We start from the raw sequence: 24,407 nt of genomic DNA on the forward strand, positions 1-24,407 counted from the left end.
TGAACTTCATCTGCCAAATATCAGCCCATGTTGTTAACTTGTCAAGGTCATCCTGAAATATCTTATGATCTTCTGGAGAATTAATAGGGCGATAAACTAGGCAATCATCAGTAAAGAGTCCAAGCTGGCTGTGAATATTGGTTGTTATGTCATTTATGTAGATAAGAAATAAAACTAGACCAAGCACTGATCCTTGTACATGTGGTACTCCTGATGTGACATTGCAAGGTGAGGAGCATACACCATCAACAACAACTTTCTGTGTACGGTTGGTAAGAAAGGATTGGATCCACTGCAGTAAGTCACCTCTTATACCATAGTAATCTAATTTATGGGTCAATCTGGTATGAGCAACTTTATCAAATGCCTTTTCAAAGTCTAAAATGGCTAAATCAACTTGAAGTTTATTATCCACTGCTCTTGCCAAATCATCTACTGCGAGGAAGAGTTGGGCTTCACATGATCAATTGGATCTGAACCCATACTGTACATCAGCTAGTATCTGATTTAACTCGAGGTGTTTCATTATCTGACTTACTAGGACATGCTCTAGAGTTTTGCATACAAGTGACGTGAGAGATACTGGGCGGTAATTTCCGGGGTCTGTCTTATCCCCCTTTTTATACACTGGAGTGACATTTGCTTGTTTCCAAGAGACTGGTACTATACCATTTCTTAATGATTGCTTAAATAAATGAGGCAATATAGGAGTATAAGAGATACCCTTTCATATCAAGTACAGAAAGACTTGATCAGCTTCAAGCATTACGAGCAGTGCCACTCGACCGATAATACATATTTTTGTCCGAGAATTGAGAACATTCGGACAGGTCACTTTTGCAAATCCTGCAGCCAGACAAAGAAAGCTGCATGCAGGTCTGAAATTTTGCATGCAAGAGTTTATGGCCTAGACCTCTCCAAAGGCATAGCAAGAGCAGAAATTTTCTTTGTGGGTTTAAAGAAAAATCGCGTCCAAACCGATGGTGGTCGAACATTGGTGGCTTACTCTATATAGTGAGCATCCCATGATAGGTCGCTTGATAACATAATTCCTAGATCTTTGTATGTATCAACACAAGAAATCTGGGAGGTGCCGATATTGTAAGATGTTGGAGATTTCCTTAGAAAAGATAGTAGAAAGATTTTTTGATAGACCAAATAGAAGATTTTCCAGTGGGTACTCCAAAAGTTTAAATTATTTAAGTCTTCTTGAAGTTTAAGTGAATCTAGTGGTGAGGAGATAGTTTTGATGCATTTGGTGTTGTCTGCAAATAGAAACAATAGACAAAATTTAATGATGTCCAGAATATCATTAACAAATATGAGAAATAGAAGTGGGCCAAGTATACTTCACTGTGGGATTCCAGATAGAACTGGGAGAAGGTGAGACAAAGAGTTGTTAATCTTCACACACTGATAACGATTAAGTAGGTATGATTCAAACATGTTTACAAATGTCTTGACGGGTCCTCTAACAGCTTGCTGGACACAGAGAAACCCTCGGAAGTCTCCAGATCAACTGTCAATCTCCAGACCAACCATGCATAAGCTGTCATAAGGTATATTTACAGTTGTATGCCAGAACAAATTGATATAGTACCTCTTTCTTACCAAGATCAATACCAGACTGGAACAATTTAGATATGGAAGATCTTTACAATATAGACTTACTTACTTTCAAGAACCGTTTGCAAAATGCATAGACACTAAAATTTTGTTTTTGTACATTAGCGATTTACCCAATGGGTTTTGCTAATCAATAGCTAATTATACAACCAAGTACTAAGAATAATACGAAACGCGGTTAAAATTACGTCATAAATAAATAAATAAATAATTAATTAATAATTAATGTTTGAGAAAACTACGAGGCCTAGAGACATGAACTAACCGGGGATAGATTCGCCTATGAATGAAGGCACAAACGTATAATCGTCGCTCCTGTTTGTGCTGATGACTTGACCATACGTGTAATTCTATATAACGCCCAGTACCACACCCTTGCTTAATTACTTACATATTGCGCGAAGAAGATTAGTGATGCCCGTGCAGGAGAGCCAGAAGCCACTTAAACAAGAAGATTACAAGTAAGTTTTTATGTTTGTAACATCTCTAGTTAGCGATTCCGGAATTCCGTAAATTTTGCATAAAATTTTCTCCGTGAATCTTCCATTGGAGAGTTGGCACAATCAATTCGCTGCCGTACGAGTGATTGATCAAACAATTGGATCATTTTTAGGGTTTCTGGGGGCAAGGAATACGATGGTGCAGTTAGTTTTCTGCTACAAATATGTCTGTGTGTAGTTTTATGCCAATTATAAGATTATTTTGCAATATAGCCACCACAATGTAATGTTCTCTTTGCAAGAAACGACCTAGCACATGTTAGTTACACCAAAGTGAGCATTTTTGTACATGTAGTTTTCAATATTACTATGCTAAAAGTTAGCAAATTTGCACCACAAATAGCTCATCTCTTTGATGCACCATTTTGGTAGCTGTCAAGGAGCTGTACATTAAGAGAAAAAATAATCATATAAGCAGCTATAAATCAACAGTACACCTCCTGCACATTGTATTTTTGAGTGGAGGTGACTGCTACAGAGTGGTTGAACTTCACCATGTGTATGCTGCTTTGCCTTCCGCAAGATCCTAAATGCATACAACTATTTAGTGGCTTTCAATGGAGGTGACCTTTATTCAGAGGGTCTTACAAGTAAGGTTACACTGTGATCCATGTATTAAGGTATTGATAACAGAAAACAGAAGTTCAAAATGTTATTGCAAAGCTCAGTTATAAGCATTCATTCAATTGTGCCATTTTTGGGACTATTTTCAATGGAAAGATACGGAGAAAATTTTTGCCTATTTTCCAGGACAAAACTGCTTATAACTCCACCATCCTATGATGGATTTTTAAAAACTAAGTGTTTATGAGATCCTTAGGGAGTACTGCACAAGGCTATGCTAAATAAAAACTATTTCCATTAATTTTAAAATTCTTCTGGAATCGCTACTCTAGTCTCCATGCCAGCTGCCAGTGGATCGAGCAGTGGATTCATTCACGTATTAAAATAAACAATACAAGAAAACATTAAACTGACATATGCCACGCTCTTTACAATAAGCTTACAATTACATATAAAATACAAGTAAACAATTTTGTCTTGTGCAGCTGGCATGGCGAACTTTCTTTGTGTTGGTGTCAGGCAATTCAATACGTGCTTAATCGTTTTTGCCTTCACCTGGCGTAGCTACTAGGCTCTAGTGGCTTGGCTGTCTTCCTTTATCTGGTTCATCTGGCTTGCATACGCCTACAGCATTGTGTAGCTATCTCCTGCAAGTTGTGTATGCATAACTATAGTGTGTCACCCATCACTGTGCCATTGCTACATCACTGATGAACCTTACTTAGCTCTAGTTGATGTTGATATGCATTGCTGTATATTGGCTAATAATTTTTATCTGCATGGTGATGTTGCCTATAATGTATTGCTGCATACAATACTACAATAATGTATAGTTCTCTCCTGTATGTTTTGTATACATATACTGTGTACACATCACTGTGCCATTTATACCACACCAATGATGTACTGGCACGTAGCTACTGGTGGCCTTTAGTTACGATGCCACTATTGTGTTATATCTGTCACTACTGTGACATATTGAGTTGATTTGGGGATAATGCATTCACCACCTAATAGCCTCACCGGGGAGCTGTCACGTTGGTGTATGTACTTGGTTGTATGTGACGCGGTCCTAGTAATAATAATAATAATAATAATATATTCGGCTGCTATAGCTACCACCACAATATAGCTGACATGCTCCCTTTATTTGGTCAGTAAAACCGCATGCATGTTTACAATTTATAGCGGCTGACTCAGCTGCACGCACCTAGCTATAGCAGAGCGTTTTCATTTCCATGGTAACGAATGATGACGTATAGGGCACACCCACGGTCGCCATATTGTTGAACCGGAACTGGATCGTGATTGCGGATATGGCGGCTGATGAATTGCCATTAAGTGACTATGCTCGGGAGTTGTCTATCAGTAATAAGAGGAGGTACCTCGAGAAGCTATCTGGAATTCAAGACCCGTATTTATTCCACCCTCTGAATTGATGAAAGGCGTTTTTCCACCTGTCACGAACACAGATATCTTCAACTACTTGGTTCTGGGACACAGCTTTTGTACTTCACAACGGTTTAAAGCTCATAAAAGTCTTGATGCTACAAGTACTTCCTTTGCGGATTCGTGAACTACCTGGGTTCAAAACGATTTGACAAAAAGTTTGCTGCAGTGGCAAAGGTAAATTTTAGCTACACATGCAATCACTTCACTTATATGTACTGTAGTTGAGACACTCCCAGCGTGCTAATGATCCACCAGTGAACACTTAGGTGACATGTCAGCATGATGCAGGTCACTGCACCTGCATGGCAGGCCTTGGTGAAGTTTGTTCCCATGTTGCAGTTATTTTATTTTATCTTGAATCGGCATCACGGGTTTCCACAACTTGTACACAGATAGGTTGTGTGTGGAAGGGGCCGCGCTTAGTGGAAACGATACCTTATACTCGAATAATGGACATAACATTTACGAAGCCTAAAGGTTCTATTAGCTGCAATAGGAAAAGGAGAGCACATTTATACAATGACTCATTGCCTGATTCGATGAATTTGTTATCCAGAGATAAATAATTTCTCCTCTAAGGCTACTAAGTGGGGGTGTGAACACGAGACTTCAGCAAGGTCAGCATATGTAGACATCATGAAAGATGTTCACACTGGCTTTGTTTGCAAGGAAAGTGGGCTTATTATTAGCATCACATATCCCTTCATTGGGGCTAGTCCGGATGGTAATATCCAGTGTGAATGCTGCACTGGAATAGGGGTACTGGAAGTCAAGTGCCCTTATTGCGTTCGTGATGTTGAACCATCATCAGCTCCCTACATTCAAGATGATGGTAACATTTTGAAAACACACATGTACTACTATCAAGTACAGACTCAGCTCTTTGTGTGTTCTGCTGATTTTGTAGTTGCGACTTTTCGTGATGGTAATGCAAGCATCTCAATCCAGAGAATATTTCGAGATGAACACCTGATCAAAGACATAGTTGACAAAAGTTCTCATTTTTTTGAATTATGTATTCTTCCAGAACTGCTGACAAAATGGCATTCTCGAGAACAAGTTATGCCAGTACAGACTGCAGCAGCTTCAGCTTTTAGTGATACTTACACTTACTGCTACTGCAAGGAAGACAAGGGCAGTGAGATGGTTGGATGTGACAATGATGATTGAAAATGGTCAATGGTTCCACCTCTCGTGCCTTAATCTGAAGAATCCTCTACGTGCCAACAAGTGGTATTGTGCAAACTTACGTCGTAAGTTGCTTCAATTTACACGGAAGAAGCAAAAGAAATAATGTTATTATATTAATGTACAGTTACAGTATTTGTCATGCAATGATATTAATTATTAGGAACTACAGATTTACTACATAAATTATTTAATGCTGAACAAATAATTATAATTTTGTCTATAGTAGCTTTTTCTCCATCTTCCTTAGGTTTCACAAAGTCTATGGGGATACAACTCATCAGAATAGAGTATCTCTGCCTCGTAGCACCTATCACCCTCTCAATGTGTATACGGACATTTCCCAGTTGGCGAGTTTTCTCAAGATATTGTGGAGACAACTGCACACATCCACATGTGAATGCGGGTATTTGTAAAGTTGCCTGCATTCTGGCAACATCCTCATCAATGTCAAAACCACGGTCAGCAAGGACAATGTCTCCCGGCAATAATTTTGAAAGAAAGCCACAGTTGACAGTCAAGTGTTTATCACTTATTCTTCCTCCCCAAGCACATGAAACAAAGGTAGTTACTCCTTGTGGACACATTGAGATGAACACTTTAGCAGTGTTAGCATGTTTATATTGCAACCATGTTGCTGACTTAGCTACTAAATGAGATGGTGTTTCAATCTTTATCTCATAACAGTCAACAATTGCCACTACCTTAGTTCCATAGCGGGCACAAAGGCAGTTTGGCATAGTTTTCCACAGCTGCTCCTTCTCTGGCCATTTTATAAGCCACAGCAAACGTACCATCATAACATCTAGTGTTGCATGGAATGAACGTGACACAGTAGCTAGTGATACATTCAATCTATACGCTAGGTCTTGCAGTCCCAGATTAAGCCTCAACTTTAAACTTTAAAAGAACTATGAGGAATGAACACCAGTAGAATGCTCGTTTCTCTCCATTACAAAAGGGCTTCATCACAAACTCAAATGTTGACAGCAGCAGTGCGCACTTGGTCAGCCCAGTGTAGTAATGTACCTTGGAATCATCTGACAAAAAAACCTTCTCATTGAAAAAATTCCAGTCATCTGTCTGAACCCCAACATCACAAGTCTGAGGTGGAGTTGTTTGCACCGTTTTACTGTGACACAACACTCCTCGATCAGTTTGAGTACCCTCATTAACAAACACACAGTCAGTATCTTCCTCTGATACTTGTGCAACAACACTGGAAGAGGCAACAGAAGATGAGGTTGCAGTTTCCTCCATTCTTTGCCTTCTCTGTTCAGTTCGTATTGCCCTATCACTAGCTGCTTGAAAAGTACTCACATTGACCTTGTCATGCCCTAGGTTAATACGTTTTCATAACATATGCTGGTTTACCTAAATAAAATGAATTAGTACAGCACAACACACCTAGCTTGTAGCACTTACCGCTTTCAAAATGATTACTGCAAACAAACATTTTCTAAACATGGCAAATCGTCTCTATAACCAAACTCTTCTCCTTTCCGTTGTTATTTCCACCATTTGAGATCCTTGATTATGGTTGGTAACTTGTGAAACGAGCAATTGTTCCTTCCAGGCTTGCTACTGTCACTAGAACAGCCAACAATAGCACAGTTAACCATTGCATTCACAATACAAACGCTGTAAAAACAACAATCACTACCGCAACGTGGTTCAACAATATGGCGACCATAGGTGTGCCCTTTACGTCATTATTCGTTACCATGGAAATGAAAACGCTCTGCTGACAAAAACTCCCTTTTTTACGCTAGCTAGCTACAGGGTAAATTTGTATGCGACCACAACTTGTGACACATGCTGAACCGTGCATTTATAGTGGTCGGTAATTTTTTCCACGGTCTTGATATTCTGTTGAAATAGAAGTTCCTGGTGTAATTGTTAGAAGTGTAGACATGGTTGATATATAGCGGCGGGACCTACATGCAGGCGAGGTACATGCAGGCTTCTCAGAATCAGTACAGTAGCATGCAAGTGTGGCTGCATCAAGTCATAGATCGTAGTATTTTTCGCGGGGCTCCATTTCATAGGTATAGTAGTATTGTTCGCGGGGCTCCACCACCAATGGATTTAGTGCCGCAAGTGGAGTCCCGCCTGTCGGAGTAACATACTGGCAGCGTTACTCTACTTTTTAAAATTCCTCTTTCAGTTGTCCAGCATGTGCCGTTCTTTGTGCTGGGGATGGTATAGCTAGGCAAGAACGGCAGTCCATCAAGCCCGGGTGAAAAAAGTATTCTTCGTAATTAATGGATGGCTGCATGCAATGGATGTGTGCATCAGTGTTCTTGTTTTAGGTATCAAGGGTGAGTAGTCTAATCCAAGGATCAGTCACCCTGCTGTATAGGCACTCGTCTCCTAAGACAATGCAAAATACAGCTTATTATTAAATGGTGTGGAGATTTTCATCCAGCCGCGCTTAGTCATGTTGCAGTCGCACGATTGTCAAGTTGCTTACAGATGATGAATCGCACCAAATAACAATTGCAAAAAAAGTAATTGTTGAGTGTCACAAAACGCTCCTTTTATAGCTACCAGGTGATCACGAGTTACGTCCGCATAATATCATCATGAGCATGCGCATGCATACATATTAGGCCACTCCAAATAAATTCTCTGTTTCCCGTCCACCGCCCGCATCTAGTTACTGTCAGCTCTAAATATTCCATTATTCCGTATTCTTTCATTATTTTCCGATTATTGTTGCATACTGACAGGTTCACTTGAAACCATGTCAGCTCACGTGTCAGCAGTGCTATCAAGTCGGCACAAACTTCACGTTTGTGCTATTTTTGCTGCGTAAAAAAGGAAGGAATAAGCTTAAGTATGCTTTTATGCAACTTTTTATGGTTGTGCTAGACAAATAATGGCTTAAAAAGCTGCTAATCTTATAATGAATAATGGAAATGGACCGCCCGCCCGCATGCAAATATGCTTGAGTCCAGGACGGGAAACAGAGAATTTATTTGGAGTGGCCTTATACATGATGTAATGTATGCATGTTCGATGGTTTGTAGGAAAGTGGTTTCTAAGGATTTCAGGAAACTCCCTTCAAAATTCAGATCTCTAAATTAGAAGCAGTGTGCACTAAACCAAAATGGAGGCAGACCATGACTGGAGTCCAGACACGAGGCTACATGCAGGCTGGCTCCTTAGTGGCTGATACGTAGCAAAATAAGTGGAATACCTCAAGGATCAGTCTTGGGTCCTCTCTTCTTTGCAATTTTCACCAAATATCTGCCATCAATGATCATTATTAAGGAATAAAGTTCTTTTATTTGCAGACGACACAAAAATATATTCCAGCATTATACTCGCACTAAACCAATATCCTCCCTGCAAGATGATATTAATGCTTGCATTGAATAGTCTGCGGCAGTTGCCTTTCAACATCTCTAAATGTAAAATACTACATATAGGCCAAGATATAGTTATAAGATGGATGGGATGGACATTGTTAAGGTAAATGAGGAAAAGGATTTGGGGGTGTTGATTGATTGCATGCAATCATTTATTTATTTATTGTACTGGGCAGTCAGCACAGCTGGTAAGTGCCCAGGAAAAAAAAGAAAACTACAGAATTACAAAGCATGTGTAAAATTACTTAAGGAAAGTTGTAAATTGTTTGAAAATGTGTCATGATCAGTTGTGTTAAGGATAGATGTAGGTAAGTTGTTCCATTCCTTAATTGTTCTTGAAAAAATGATTGTAAATGGGATGTGGTTGATGCAGGTGGAAGTATAAAATGATACGGATGATAATGACGTGTGTCTCTTGTTGCAGGTAGATAGTAAGTTGGAATTGACGGGGATGTTTGATGGTGAAAGATCTTATGAAATAATTGTTGTCTTGAAATCTTCCTTCGAATTTGTAAGGAAGGCCAGGACAGATGATGCAACATTAGTGATACTGAACAAGTGTGGCTATAATCACTTAATAGCAGCCCTACGCTGGATTAATTCTAATTTATCTCTGTCACTATTATAGTAAGGATCCCAAATAACGGAAGCATGCTCCATTTGAGGCCGAACCATTGTTAGGTAAGCTGATGCCTTAACATTTGATGAACAGTTGCTTAAGTTTCGCTTTAGAAAGTTTAGAGTTTTTGATGCTTTTTTAGCTCTATGTTAGATATATGTTGTGACATGACATTGTCTTGTCTAACATGACTCTGAGATATGGATGACTATCAGTTTGCTTGAGGATACAATTATTTAAAGTGTAGTGATAAATGATCGGTGAATGGGATCTACTACATCGAATAAGTACACACTTAATGATATTCAGTCTGAGTTGCCAAGTTGATACCCAACTAGCGATGCAGTGATCTAAGTCTTTCTGCAATATAATGGTGTCTTCTGATGTATTAATAATCCTATACATCATAGTCAGTGTTCGGCAGTGGCTAACAAAGCTAATAGACTTCTTGGATATTTCTGCAGATTCATTTACATGTCTATACAAATCATTGGTATGTCCTATTTTAGAAAATGGTAACTTGGTTTGGGGACCTTACTATAAAACAGACATACAAAAATTTGAAAAAATCCAGCAGAAAGCCACTAGAATGATCAAATCTATAAGAAATCTTCACTACGAGGAACAATTGAAAGTACTTAACTTGCCATCATTGCAATATAGACGTTACAGAGGTGAAATGATTGCTGTCTACAATATGCTACATGATATATAAGTATGATATAGACTATTCCGTCTTGTTTACTTTTTCACCTATTACTAATACCAGAGGTCACACATTTAAGCTATTCAAATCTTTTTCAAGAACAGATGCTAGGAATATTGTTTGACAAGAAGAGTTGTTGAACCATGGAATAACTTACCCCAAGAAGTAGTCTGTGTAGCATCAGTTGATGATTTTAAGAAATTGATTGACCAATATTCATCTAACACTATGTATAATATGTGTATGTAATTAGTCTACTTGTACTTTTTTACCTGTTGATCAGGTGTAACAGGCTGTTTAGCCTTACAAATTTACCTGTAGTAATGTTAATAGTAAAATCAACAGAAAATCGTCTGGCCAACATTATCAGGCCATCCACCAGTATACCATTGATTCTTGCAATTAAGCCAGACCCTCCACAAGGCCATGCAGATACTACCATTCGAGATCTTTTTTTTAAGTAGTAAAAAGCTTTATAGTGCAATGTTAAAAATACATAATAATACAAACAGTATAGTTATAGCTGCATGAGCATGTTGCACTAAAGGATTCTAGTAACAAGTACCATGCAGACCCTGAGGTTATGTACTTAATTACTTATAATAACTAACTATTGTGTGCATTAAAGTTCGGTGGCTTAGGGTGTTTAGAACAGATGTTGCAGGGACAAGAAAAATGAAGACTGTGTAAGTTATCAGGATCTCTACACCACCCAGTAAAGATGTCTGTTAAAACCAGCCTCGAGTAGTTTGAGTGTCAAAACTAATAAGTATAGTACGATAGTGTAGCTATCCACTGGTGGTGTTAGTTTGATTTTGCCTGATGTGCGATTTGGATCGGTTTTGTAAAGTCTGGTCACAAAAATTATGATAGCTAAATCCTCCTTGTAGTATCGTGATTAAAGATTCTTAATCATGAACACTGTAATATCATACAGATTACAATAATCACAGCAACAGCAACTACTACAATAATTAAGCAAGTAATTTTATATCCCATGCGAGCCATGTGCATGCGTATCCACCACACATCCCCCCCTAATAAAAAAAATACAACACTTAACTGAAAAGGGAAAAAAAATGAAGTACAAGAAGCAAAACAAAGTAAAATAGAGCAATATTAAGTGTTAGTATATGGGTAAGATGAATGCTTTCGTAGAAGTTGACGTGTTCTTTGTGGATAACGGCGAGTTGAAGCCAATGGTTGAAAGTCAGAAGTAGAAGACACTGAGTCTGGAAGTTCTGATGAAACAAAAGTTGAAGGAGCAGAAAGCATGTCCTGAGGAACAGTTTCAGGTAATTCAGTAGATTGTACTGTTATTGGTACTGAACAACTTTTTCAGTTGATCTTGATGTCGACGCCAAGTGAGACCATTAGATAGCTTTACTATGTAAGACACTGGACCAGTAGATCTAAGGATTTTGCCACGTGTCCACTTGCATTGTTGATTGTAAACACGAACTAACACTGACTGACCATTTGCAAACTGTTTTGGTTGCACTGAATTGTCGTGAGAGATCTTCTGGTTCAGCTGCTTACTTTCAACTTGTGCAGCAGTGTTCGGCTTAAGCAAATCTAGCCTTGTACGGAGTTGTCTTCCTAAAAGAAGTTTAGCTGGCGAGTTGCCAGTTGTACAGTGAGGTGTATTACGGTAAGCAAACAACACTCTAGCAATTCTAGATTTAATTGTGCCATCTGTGGTCTTTTTTAGTCCTTTCTTCACAATTTGTACAGCCCTTTCAGCTAGTCCGTTACTAGAAGGGTGATACAGTGCGGAGTTTACTTGTTTAATACCATTGGATTTCAGAAATTGCTGAAATTCTTCACTCACAAAACAACTACCGTTATCTGATACTATTGTTTCAGGCAGTCCAAACTGAGCAAAAACTGAACGAAGTAAGTCAATAGTAACACTGGAAGACGGAGATGCTGCCGGAAAAGCTTCAATCCACTTTGAGTGAGCATCAATAAGAATAAGTAAATAGCGTCCTTCAAATGGTCCGGCATAATCAATATGCAATCTTGCCCATGGTTGTGATGGCCAGTTCCATGGATTAAGTGGAGCTGTTGGAGGGTTGGATTGGTTGAGCTGGCATTCATTACACAAACGTACTGATTCTTCGATATCAGTTTCTAAACCTGGCCACCAGACATACATTCTAGCAAGTGCTTTCATTTTTGTCATGCCTGGGTGAGCACTGTGCAATTCTTGTAAAACTGCATGACGGCCATTCTCAGGTACCACCACTCTAGACCCCCACAAATACAACCATCTAAAACTGAGAGTTCTGTTTTACGAGATGAGTAAGCAGATAATGTTGAATCACAATGATTGGGCCAACCTTGTTCGACAAATTGAAAAACTTGAGCTAATACAGGATCACGTCTGGTCCAAGTACGAATGTCATTAACAGTCACTGGTGAGTTAGCCAAATGATCCAACAGTAAAACAAGTTCTGGTGCCATAGGTACTTCAGTTAGGGTTGTAGACAATGGCAATCGGCTCAAAGCATCAGCATTACTGTGCTGATTGGTACCACGGAAAACAATAGTGTACTCATAGGCAGACAAAGTTAGTGACCAACGTCTGATTCTAGCAGAAGCTTGTGCAGAAGTTGCCTTGTGTTGATGAAACAAGGATAGCAAAGGTTTGTGGTCTGTGACCAGTTCAAATGAGTGTCCCAGTAAGTATGAACGGAATTTATTTACACCAAATACACAAACAAGCCCTTCTTTTTCAATTTGACTGTAGTTCTTTTCTGCACTACTTAGTGAGCGAGATGCATAACCAATTGGTCTCTCAGAGCCGTTAGGATATTTGTGTGCTAAAACAGTCCCCAACCCATAGGCAGAAGCGTCCACTGCAAGAGTAAGCTTTATGCTTGGGTCAAAGTGAACTAGTAATCGGGATGACAATAACAATTCTTTGGAAGCCACAAATGCTTTGTGTTCTGTAGCAGTCCATTTCCATTTGGCAGATTTTTGCAACAACTGATTTAAGGGTGATAACACAGTAGACAGATTTGGCAGGAATCTACTATAATAAGTCAACAGTCCTAAGTAAGCTCTCAATTCTTGAACATTTGTTGGTGCTCGGGCATTTTGAATAGCTTCAACTTTATCAGGAAGTGGATGTAAGCCTTCACTGTCAATTTTATGGCCTAGGTATGCCACAGAATCTGCAAAGAATTCACATTTCTCTTTTCTAGCTCTTAGCCCAGTCTTTTCAAGGCGATCTAAAACTTGATCAATTAACTTTAAATGATCAGATTTATTGGCACTTGAAAGAAGTATATCATCTAAATATACAACAACATTTGGTATACCTTGCAATACATTTTCCATCACATGCTGAAAGATTCCAGGTGCTGACGAAACACCGAACGGCAGACGTGTGTAACAAAAGAGGCCTTTGTGTGTATTAATGACAACATACTGCTTAGATTCATCAGCTAATGGAAGTTGTTGGTATGCTTGACTAAAGTCAATCTTACTAAAAAATTTTCCACCTGCTAGTGTGGCAAACAAATCCTCTACTTTAGGTATTGGATATTTGTCTAGGGTGGAGACAGGATTGACAGTTTGTTTAAAATCTCCACAAATACGAATATTGACTTTGTCAGGCTTTAAAACTGAAACGATTGGAGAGGCCCAGTCAGACACTTCGACAGTTTCTAATGTTCCCTCATCCACTAAACGATTTAACTCTTTCTCAACTCTGTCACGTAGAAAATAAGGGACCGTACGTGCCTTACAGAATTTGGGTTGAGCTGAAGGGTCTACCACAATTTTGGCTTGAGAGCCTGTAAGAGTGCCTAAGCCTTCTTCAAAAACTTTTGAGTGTTTCTGCAAAACTAGAGGAAGCGAGTCGTCATGTACAAGAAATATTTCCTGCCAATCAAGTTTGAGCATTTGCAGCCAATTACGACCTAGCAATGTGAGGCCAGACCCTTTGACAATAACTAGTAGCACAGTAAATGATTGACATTTGTATGTAACTTTGACATCAACTGAGCCCAAAACAGGAATAGACTCACCAGAGTAGGAAGACAGTCTGACTTCAGAGGGAACAAGTTCTCTCTGAGGCCAGTGTTCTCTGAATGTGGTCTCAGACATGAGAGACAATGAAGCTGCTGTGTCTAATTGCATTGAGACAGAAACACCTTCCATGTCAACAATTACATTCCAGGGCGTGGCTTTTCCAGGTGATGTAACATTCAATAGTGCATACTCATCAGTTCCTTCTTTGACAACAGTGTTAACTCCTTTGCTTTTAGCATTGGACTGTTCTGTGCTCTTGGAAGAACCTGATTGCTCTGTAGGTTTAGTCCTCTTACTGCGGCAGATTTTCTGCAAGTGTCCCACCTTACCACATTTCTTACACAGTTTCTTTGTGTTTGCAAGTTGGAGCGTAGTGGCCATGCTGTCCACAACGATAACAAACGTTTGTCAGTCTAGTAGAGTCTGTTACATGATGTACAGGTGCAGGAAGCACGGAGTCAGGACGAGTCGTCAGTTCTCTAACATTCCGGCTGAGCAGCCGACTCCATTCCTTGAGCTACTTCCAACGCGGATTTAAAAGTCAATTCTTTCTCAGACAACAAACGGCGTTGAATAACAGCGTCATTGATCCCACAGACAATGCGGTCTCTTAACATGGTCTCCAGGGTAGCTGAAAAGTTGCAACGCTTCGCAATGGAACGTAGTTCAGACACGTAAGAAGTAACTGATTCTCCAGGTTTTCTAAACCTTGTGTGAAACTTGAAACGTTCGACAATCTCTGAAGGAGCCGGAGTAAAGTGTTCAGAAAGTTTCTCGACCAGTTCAGTGTACTCTTTTTCTCCGGGCTTAGCTGGAGCCACGAGGCTAGACAACAGTTTGTAGTTGCTGGCACCGATGACTGAAAGAAAAATAGCTCGCTTCTTGGGTTCTTCAGTAATCCCATTTGCCACGAGAACATGTCCCAGTCGCTCGACATACAACGGCCATTCATCTTGACTCGGCCGGGTTGAACGCAGAGACTTTGCCAAATGCTACCGCCATCTTCGTCGCCAGAAATGTAGTATCGTGATTAAAGATTCTTAATCATGAACACTGTAATATCATACAAAATACAATAATCACAGCAACAGCAACTACTACAATCATTAAGCAAGTAATTTTATATCCCACGCGAGCCATGCGCATGCGTATCCACCACACTCCTTAACTATCTTACAGAAAATTGCATTGTCTTTGCAACAACCGGCCATGAGCGGTTTGAGCATGCGCGCGTTTTGAATAACAAAACGCGCGCAATACCGGGTATAACAGTACGCAGGTATCGAAGCCGTTCAATTCCGCGTCAGTTAAATCATTGCATAACCGGAATATACACACTTTTACGCCAAGTATACCAGGAATGGTAGGATCATCACTAGTTAGCAAATACCAAAACCCTGTATTGCACGCATTTTATTATTCAAAACACGCGCATGCTCAAACCGCGCATGGCCGGTAGTTGCAAAGACAATGCAATTTTCTGTACTGAAGACATTGTGTAGATATCCATGTTGATGATGTGCAATATAATTTTATTGGCAATGTCAGTTTACAGCCCATGCATGCAAAGGGTTTTTCACCAGCAATTATCCAGTGTAACGCAAGACTCACAGACTTATGCCTTTTTCTGCATATAAGCTGACATAAGGTATTTTCGACTGCTATAGCTACCACCACAATATAGCTGACATGCTCCCTTTATTTGGTCAGTAAAACCGCATGTTTACAGCTTATAGCGGCTGACTCAGCTGTACGCATCTACATAGCTAGCTGACAAAAAAAAATTCCCCTTAACGCTATATAGGGTAAATTTCTATGCGACCACAACTTGTGACACATGCTGAACCGTGCATTTATAGTGGTTGGTATAGCGGCGGGGCCTATACATGCAGGCGAGGTGCATGCAGGCTTCTCAGAATCAGTACAGTAACATGCAGGCGTGGCTGCGTCAAGCCATAGATAGTAGCATTGTTCGCGGGGTTCCACCACCAATGGATTTAGTGCCGCAAGTGGAGTCCCGCCTGTCGGAGTAACATGCTGACAGTGTTACTCTACCTTTAAAATTTCTCTTTCAGTTGTCCAGCACGTGCCGTTCTTTGTGCTGGGGATGGTATAGCTAGGCAAGAACGGCAGTCCATCAAGCCCGGGTGAAAAAAGTATTCTTCGTAATGGATGGATGCATGCAATGCCATGCAGTGGATGTGTGCATCAGTGTTCTTGTTTTAGGTATCAAGGGTGATTAGTCTAATCCAAGGATCAGTCACCCTGCTGTATAGGCACTCGTCTCCTAAGACAATGCAAAATACAGCTTATTATTAAATGGTGTGGAGATTTTCATCTGGCCGCGTTTAGTCATGCTGCAGTCGCACGATTGTCAAGTTGCTTACAGATGATGAATCGCACCAAATAACAACTGCAAAAAAATAATGGTTGAATATCACAAAACGTTCCTTTTATAGCTATAGCTACCAGGCGATCACGAGTTACGCATACGCATAATATCGTCATGCATGCATACATAGATAATAGGAAGGTGGTTTCCAAGGATTTCAGGAAACTCCCTTCGAATTTCAGATTTCTAGCTAAATTATAAGCAGTGTGCACTAAATCAAATACATGCACTGGGAAATAGCAACGTTAATACTTGATAGATAATAATAAATATATAATTTTTTACAAGTATAGCTGCAAAATAAACACATCTTGGAACAGAAACAAAATAAAACAAACACATTAAACAGATGAGTCAAGCTGAACCTCTGCCAAGTGTAGTTCAGCAGAGATAGTGGGGCGCTTCACAGATCTGACAGTCCTACTGCCCCGGATAGCCAGCTAGGATGGCAGAATTTGTATTTGTATTTTAAGGATAAAGGCTTATGCCTATACATCCATAAAAAAATTAATTATGTACTTAGCTATTCTAATTGCTATACAAAATCAAATAAGCAATTACTGTAGTGTCTGTCCAGCAGTGTTTTAAAATCATTAACAGAGGGAGAATCAACAATAGGTTGGGGTAATGAATTCCAGTCATTGATTACTCTGTTACTATAAAAATTAGATCTTGTATACGAATCAGAATGGAGTAAAGAAAATGAGATGGAACATCACATCAGTGGAAGTGTTTTCGTATGAGGTGTGCCATGCTTGTTAGAGAGTAAATCAGCTAAGCGGCTATAGAATATAGTTGTCTCCCTACCAAGTCAGATAATTACTTTTATGACTATATAGATTTATGTTAATGTAATAATTATATAGTTAATTTTTGTTTATTGCATCTAATTTATGTATGATGTGTATATGTATGTAATTGAATGGGTGTACAGGCTTCTAAGCCTCAACTCAAATCACATCATAATCAAAAAAATCCACCAAATGTATAGAAGACACAAGTTCACTTTCAAGAATCGTTTGCAAAATGTATAGCTATATAGCTAGCTAAGGCCACTCCAAATAAATTCTCTGTTTCCCGTCCACCGCCATCTGGTTACTGTCAGCTCTAAAACTTCCGTTATTCCGTATTCTTCTATTGTTTTCCGGTTATTCTTGCATACTGAAAGGCTCAGTAAAACCATCTCGAAATGGTGTCAGCTCACGTGTCAGCAGTGCTTAAGTTGGCCCACACTTCACGCTTGTGTTATTTTTACAACTTAAAAAGGAAGGAACAAGCTTAAGCATGCTTTTATGCAGCTTTTTATGGTTGTGCCAGGAAAATAATGGTTTGAAAAGCTGCCAATCTTATAATGAAATAATGGAAATGGACCGCCCGCCCGCATACATATATGCTTGAGTCCAGGACGGGAAACAGAGAATTTATTTGGAGTGGCCTAAACACTAGCTAATAAAATTTTGCTTCTGTAGCTACATCAGCATTTTTACCCAATGGTTTTGCTAATCAATAAATAAACAAGAGGGGTAGCTAAATGATCTACACTTCCGACACGAACTAAGCGCTATTGAAAAGAATTCGCAGTAATTGCATTCTTCAAAATAATAGTAAATTCGTGGAAAATCAATCCGTAGACAAGATTTGGTGAACTGCTAAGCTATACTTATACACTTTTGCAGTTGATTTTCACTGGTTTTCTCTTCCCAGCTGCTTGGCTTTATTTCGTACGGTCAGTTAGTTATTCATCACTTGACAGTTCCTCCAATAGGCTGTGTATATCGAAACTGAACCACTGGGGTTGATTACACCGTTGAATTATAAATTAAGCATAAAAAGAGTTTGATCGGCACGTATGTTTCGTTGATAAATAGCTTGAACAGGCTCTGCCTTCTGTGTACACCCTCCATGCAGTGCCTAACTGGTAAAGTAGATAATAACAACAACAACAGCTTCCCTGTACAAAAAAATGCGCTCACGTGTGCGTGTCGCACCTCCTCTGCCTACTGACCATATTCCCGCTTCTTCTCCAATTCATACAGGCTGAGTCTTGAGGTCACAGTAGATAGCTTGGTGCGTTGGGGGTGAAAAACCCTTAGATATATCAAAAATGAAATGCATCCTAGCGTCTACCCCAAAACCCAGTCGAACGAACATCTGCAGTTCTGCAGCTTCGTCATTACGATTATTATTATTATTTGTGTGTGCTGTGCAGAAATCAATGTGATTATAGTGCACAGGTGTGATTGTGATAGTTATCTAAGAGGGTACAAAACTGATCATGTGTGGGGGAGTTGACTATATGAGGGGGGATTGAGTTCCACAGTTTGATTGTCGAGGGGAAAAAGGAAAATTAGCAGAAACAGGAGCAATGCATGGTCTCTCCATTAAGAGGTAACAAAGATGGTTCCACTGCAACATTATAACAGACCTCTAAGTCACGAAGTTCATTCAACTTTAGGCCACTCCTAGAAAATTCATTGTTTCCCATTTCCCGCCCGCATGCAGATTCTCTTCCTGCATGGTCATTCATTATTGCTGTCAAAATTCATTATTTATCCTGTAACTGCATAGGCAGCATAGAAGTAACTAGTTTAGCATTCAGAAAGTCCTTTTACCTAGCTTTTCACTGTTAAGGTTCTTACTTTTCACTGTTAAGATTCTCGGGTTCTTAGTTTAAATATTTCTAATGTATTCTTAAGTTAGTCATTATGAATTTCGAAAATTAGTGCTAATATCTATAATGAATAATGGATAATGAACCGCCCACCCGCATGTGTTTTTAAGGTCAATGAAATGGGAAACAAGGAATTTTGTTGGAGTGGCCTTATTTATAAGGTATTTCCAACTTTATCAGGCATTTTATCAACTTTATAATTAAGGCATCAGTTAAGTCATTTGTTATAATTATGTAATTTACACCCTTGCTAAATCCCTTTAGTACTACGTTTGTCACATGTGCATGTCCAAGGACTCATACACATGACATTAGGTTCAATAAGTTACACAACTGACATCCTTGTTGCTCTTCCTATTGCTATTTGTGAAGTAGTACACCATGCAAAATTGAATGCCAGTGTATTTTCTACCATCATTTTTCCATTAAAACTGAACCACTCAGCAAAGATCATCAATTCAGTCCATAAGGCCGTTTGCACAATTTCATGAGCACAAGGCATGACCGTGACTAGTACTTCAGGCTGGATTTGTAGTACCTGATATTTGGTGGAGGTATTCACCGCCTAGAGTTTGTGAGCCTGAGAATAATGATTGCAAGTTAGATACTTTGGGACTTCTCAATTGTTTCAGACACTCCGCTGCAGCATAATCGTCCTGACATCACTTTTATTCTTAAAAAGAAGAACGAAGTTTTTCTAATTGACATATTTAGAGTGTCCCAACAATCAGTAACACTCTAAATATGTTGATTTAAAGATTGAAATGGCTCGAATGTGAAAGTCCAAAAAGGCATCAGTAAGACTCACTCTATAATTGTTGGGACATTTGGATCTAGTCCTACTGATTTGCCATCATATTTAGAGAGACTGAACTTGCTATCTAGTTTGATACGAACATTTCAAAAATCAGTTTAATACAGTACCGCATCAATAATAAGAAGATTCATAAATATTTAGTTAAGTTTACCAATAGCTATTGCTGTATTTGCTTTGTTAACTACTGTATTTTTAAACCTACGTTCTTGGTTAAAGCCAGGTCACTTTCTGTACCAACAATTGTGTACACTGTATGTCATTTGCTGTGAAATTAATGAAATAATAATAATATAACTAAGGTACATACTTAAAGCATCTTTTAATAGAATCATTAGTCGGTACCTTGAATTACAACAAAATAATACACACTGTGAGATATGTTCCATCAGATATATAGCTACATATTAACAAATGGCAACACAGTGAACTAAAATAATTTTCATGCATGACATTAAGACTATTATAATTTATGCCTTAACCTCCATACTTTGCTTAAAATTTTGCATTTTCTGATAATTCATAACTGATAGCTTGTGATCAAAAGTGGCTCATATTGTTATTTGTGGAAAGATTAGATTGTTCATTTTGCAGCTTTACACTGTGAAAAAAGCTCAGAATAATAAGGTATATAACAGTCTTATTATGTTAGTATTGGAATGAAATAGTACAGCATATATTAATAGATTAGGACTTTACTATAACAAGCTTATTGAATACATTTAAGACAGTCATATATTAGAGATTAAATCACTAGTATACTGCGGTGTATTATCAGACTATACTAAGCCTATTTCAACCATATATTGGCTACTATACTACTGTACTTTTTTACTTTCCTATAATCTGTGGCTACCTTAATTAAATAATTTCTATAATTATATTTGTAATAAATTTAATTCTGTAAATATGTTAAAACCACAATAGGTACAGCTAGTAAATCAATGTCCCCTTGGCCATGGCAGTATCAAATCAATTTCGTCATTTATCAGTCTTTATCCAACTGCAGCAGGTAAGGCAGTAAATACAATTCACAAGTTCCATTACAAATTACCTGTATTATCATCACTATGTAGAACTCTGTGACAATCTGTTAGTCGTCTGGTAGAACTGTCCCACAGCTCTAATACAAAGATGGTAAATATAATGTGCATTCTGGATAATCGTTGGACTTACAGTTTGTAACAATAAGAATCTCATAAAACCACGACCTTGTCTGGAAACCTAGTATTACCATGTAGAATGGTGGCTAGGTCCCACAAAAACTCTATTAAAGATGGTAAATATAATGCGTATACTGAACAACCATTATACTTACAGTTTATAACAATCTTTTAAAACTGAGACCGACAATCCATGTACATCTAAGACAAGTCTGATAAGACCAGGTCTCACAACCCTAAATGGAAGCAAACATAATTCATATTCTGGATTATTTGGTGTACTTACAGGTGTTATCAGTGAGTCTAACCAGACATAAAACAGCCACTTAGTATGTGACTTTGTTGGGCTAACGTGTTACGTAAGCTCACAAGAAGCATCTGATACACTGATAACCAAGTCCAAGAATCTTGTAATCACTAAGTACAACTGAAACAAGACTAAATATAATATAATTTGCATACTCTCAGTGAACTTACTTTTGTTAGCAATACGAGCATGATCAGTGAAATAAGGACAAACAAGACGGAACAGGTTCTTGAAAGCACTCAACTCATTTACAGTGCCAGACAAGGTAGCAGCTGTCAGCTGTTGATAAAAAGTAGTGAAAAACATGAAGAAATGAGACCAGTTTCCACAAACCTAAACGAAGGTAAATATAAATTGTATACTGGACATGCACTCTCAGTGTACTTACTTACAGATGTTAGCAATAAGAATCACCAAGTCTGTAATTCCTACCCCATTGAAAAGAAAATGAATAAAAACATAATCAGGCTTAATGCACTTACAGCTGTAAGTAATTAGATGACGTTGAACAACTCCGTGAAAAAAGAACAAAACTGTCCACATATGGTCACTACCAGATTCTTTAAAGGAAGCAGCTGCCATTGAAGGAAACTAACACTGCAGATATTGCACACTGACAGCCTGTAGAACTAAGAGGTTCGACAAGAAACTGTACCTCTGAAGAGATAATATACAAAATCGTAAGAGCAGACCATGCATACTCTTACCGTTGATGGCTGATGAACTGTGTCCACTCGTCATCCGCCATAAGCTGAGATACAACAGGATATAAATCATGTAATACGTACACAGCAACACCAAAGTTGAATCATTTGCAGGCCATTGTCATACAATACACAATAAACAATTTAATACGGCTAAACCTATCGTACAAGCTATCATTTTAGTCTAATACTTACTCATCTAGAGCTGTTTTTGATTGCTGCCATCGAAGGAATTGTCCACTTGGCGGCGCCACTTCACCACTACAACCAGCAGGGATGTACAGTTGTGGTCCATAACTATCATCGTGGCTCATTGGACGATGGCGCCGATCGCGTACACTCTCTCCGCGAGATACAACGTCGTATCACTCACATTTACGACCTCTGATACAACAATAGCGACAAAGATGGCGACTTAATTGCATCAGTAATACGCATGCGCTCCCCTTCAATTTTAAAACAAGCATTACTACGAACTTTTGCAGCTGTGCTAACTGTGCAAGAAACTCTAGATTTGTATGGCTCTTAGATTGAATAATTAATTTTACTGGTATTACTATGATATGCTTTGCTGTATGAAAATGTGTACGTATGAAATTATCACAACAAACTGAAGCTAGTTAGCTAGATATAGTGATTAACAGAAGTGTAGCTACTTATTGTAAAATCATCATGACTTTGTTTGGTACAGTAAAAAAAACCTTAAGTCACATGAGATGGTGATAATGAGATGGTGAAATTAAAAATGAGACAATAATGGTGAAGCTAAAAAGTTATCACATTTAGTTAAGTAAACAAAGCCATACAAAGAATGTGTATTAAACTAAAGTATAATCTGTTTCCCATAATATATGATGGGGTTTATACTAAAGTATAAGATAGTTAGTATAATGCAAGGCTATACTGAGATTATTTGTATAGTTTAAGCCATTAGATATACCATATTATATTCCTCTTTTTTCACAGTGTTATAAAGTAATTCAACAATAAATCAAAGTTATTATCAAGGGTTCATAATATAGCTACATACAAATATCAAGCAGAATGTCTACATGCAATATGGTGGGATAATTATGCTAATATGCTAGCATTATTCTTGTACTTACTATATGCCCAGAATTATGCTAGCATATAATAGGCTATAATGCTTATAATTACAGCTCAGAAAGGTAAGTCTAGTATAGTTACATAATGATACATCAGGAGCACCTACACATCAACTACAATGCCATATTTGGGGTAAACAGGATGTGACTAAGCACATTCCTGGATGATGACTGATTTCATTCCATCTGATAGTATTCCCCTTTAATTCATTGGGGGAATACCGTGCAGAGTTTGGGTACATAGCTATCGCAGGGATTTATAATCCACAATTCCACTCTTTGGCTTCTCCATTAGCATAACCATGAGTGGAACCTCTCTTAACAAATCTGGGTCCCAAAATGTCTGTAATAGAGACAATTCACTGTATCATGCTGCATGGCTTATCATGCTGGCATGCCTTACACCGAAGGGACATGCTCACATCATACCAGCAAATTGATTTCTCAATTTCTCAGGCTTAAGGAGTTCCACTGCATGTCAAGGGGTCCGCAACTCCGAAAAATCCTGTACAAGATTTAGATTTCAAGCAATTATGGCAAGATTTCAGACCATTTGAAATCTTAGATATCCGGAATAATAGCACAGTAGTATACGGAAATACGCGGAATTCTTTTCCGAGTTCTCTACAATGCTGGACGTTGCACACATAACGCTCCAAATACAGAAGTATAAGTGAAATATACGGAACTTTACAACCATTTTCAGATTTTGAGAGGGCTGTACGAGATTTCAAGGGAGTTGCGGACCCCTTGCTGCATGTACACGTGGCTCAGATATACCTCATGCATGGGGATCTATCTAGATCCAATTGTAGCTCTATGAAGTGCAGTTTGGAATGCAAAAATCAAAAAACTGAAATTCAAAGTAGTTGGCTAAAACTGAAGCAACAGGTTTCAGACACCAAGGCTATAAAAGCTATCACTCCGCATCATCCACACATAGCCAAAGTCACAGGTGTGCAGTGTTTTTCTGGTCAATATAGCTAGTTACATCTCGAGTTACACTGGATGTTGACCTCACTGTTTACTCAGTATAGCTGCAACGCGGCTGCGTACGGGTAGATCCTATAGTATTTTATTTATTTATTATTTGCTTTACAGCATACATACAACAAGATACGTACAGTATAAACATTAGTATAGTCCTTAAAATCTAGTGTATGCTGAAGGTCCACTGGCA

The 24,407-nt window shown here is 38.6% G+C and overlaps 2 long non-coding RNA genes across 4 annotated transcripts; both read right to left on the reverse strand.

Annotated features, from left to right (window-relative positions):
* Window positions 1-5,763: 5,763 nt before the first annotated feature.
* On the reverse strand, window positions 5,764-7,030 carry LOC136245938 (uncharacterized). The gene is made up of 2 exons (XR_010696181.1): window positions 6,756-7,030; window positions 5,764-6,704 (listed from the first exon to the last, which is right to left on the reverse strand). It is a non-coding gene; the product is annotated as an uncharacterized lncRNA (long non-coding RNA).
* A 13,799-nt stretch (window positions 7,031-20,829) lies between these two features.
* LOC136245564 (uncharacterized) lies at window positions 20,830-22,674 on the reverse strand. 3 transcript variants are annotated; one of them, XR_010695938.1, is made up of 10 exons: window positions 22,317-22,674; window positions 22,125-22,168; window positions 21,900-22,074; window positions 21,806-21,845; window positions 21,588-21,750; window positions 21,397-21,537; window positions 21,266-21,346; window positions 21,124-21,214; window positions 21,002-21,070; window positions 20,830-20,950 (listed from the first exon to the last, which is right to left on the reverse strand). It is a non-coding gene; the product is annotated as an uncharacterized lncRNA (long non-coding RNA). The 3 variants fall into 3 exon arrangements; XR_010695937.1 differs by having other exon boundaries at window positions 21,810-21,845; window positions 22,317-22,673; XR_010695939.1 differs by having other exon boundaries at window positions 21,588-21,696; window positions 21,810-21,845; window positions 22,317-22,672.
* Between the last annotated feature and the right edge of the window lie 1,733 nt (window positions 22,675-24,407).

Source organism: Dysidea avara, chromosome 15 (assembly GCF_963678975.1).
Source record: "Dysidea avara chromosome 15, odDysAvar1.4, whole genome shotgun sequence".
NCBI lineage: Eukaryota > Metazoa > Porifera > Demospongiae > Dictyoceratida > Dysideidae > Dysidea > Dysidea avara.